Source organism: Brassica oleracea, chromosome C3, assembly GCF_000695525.1.
Source record: "Brassica oleracea var. oleracea cultivar TO1000 chromosome C3, BOL, whole genome shotgun sequence".
In the NCBI taxonomy this organism is placed as follows: Eukaryota; Viridiplantae; Streptophyta; class Magnoliopsida; order Brassicales; family Brassicaceae; genus Brassica; species Brassica oleracea.
In genome coordinates this window covers 44796462-44797667 of record NC_027750.1, presented here as the reverse complement: position 1 = coordinate 44797667, position 1206 = coordinate 44796462, and positions in this window count along the sequence as shown.

The following is a 1206-nucleotide window of genomic DNA, read 5'->3' as shown; positions in this document are numbered from 1 at the left end:
AAATGGCAAGAGTCACTGGAATCAGCGACAAAGTGGCAGTCGACGCTTTTCGAAAAACTCTCTAGTACAGGTCAAAACTCCGACAATAGATATCCCTTGAAAAACCGAGAACAATCCAGGACACTCTTCACAAGGAAACATAATTCATCATGATGGAAGAAGAGATGAAATTCCTCTTCCAGAAGTACAACCCGCAGAAGACGTCCACGAGAAGGAAAAACCCTCGCAACGACAGGTATGTCCACCACGAGGGAGAAGATCTCCAGGGTGAGCATAATTACGCTATCAACTCCGAACATGGAAAGAATTCCGGAAATACCTGGACCAGGAACCAGTTCAAGGATAATTCCTACTGCGAGTTCCACCAAACCAGAGGTCATTCCACTATGAACTGCAAGGTTCTCGGCGCAAGGCTTGCTGCGAAGCTCCTCGCCGGCGAAATTTCGAAGGTCACATGCATAAAAGACCTCCTCCTGGATTCCGATTCCCCTCCCAAAACTGATAAAGAATCCCCCGAAAGCGACACCCGCAAAAATCAGTCTGGCGAGAAACGCGGAAGGAGGCAGGATGACCGAGGAAACGACAGCAACCGTCGAAGGGTGAGTATGATCATCGGGGGATCGCAATTCTATCGCGATTCGATCTCGTTGATCAAAGCTTATGGACGAAAGGCTGAGACGAGTTCAAGCTGGCTGGCTCGGTCCCCACAAGACGACGCCCCTAACGATACGATCGTCTTCGAAGAGCGGGAAACTATCGGAATCGACAAACCTCACTACGACCCATTGGTTATCGATCTGGTAATCCGAGACCTGGAAGTTGGAAGGATCCTTATCGACACGGGAAGCACAGTCAATGTCATCTTCCGCGATACCCTCCGGAGGATGAACATCGAACTAGGAGAAGTCGTCCCGGAACCAAAACCTCTCACCGGTTTCTCAGGTGCAACGTCAATGACCCTCAGATCAATCAAACTCTCAGTGATGGCTAAAAAGGTGACAAAAATCATTGACTTCGCGGTAGTCGATAACCCGGCCATCTACAATGTCATCATGGGAACTCCTTGGATCAATGCCATGAAAGCGGTACCGTCGACTTACCACCTTGGCATCAAGTTCCCAACTCCAAACGGAACAGCGGTAATCTGGGGATGCCAGAAACAGTCTAGGCTCTGCTTCTTGGCCGAGCATAAACTACGACAAACTC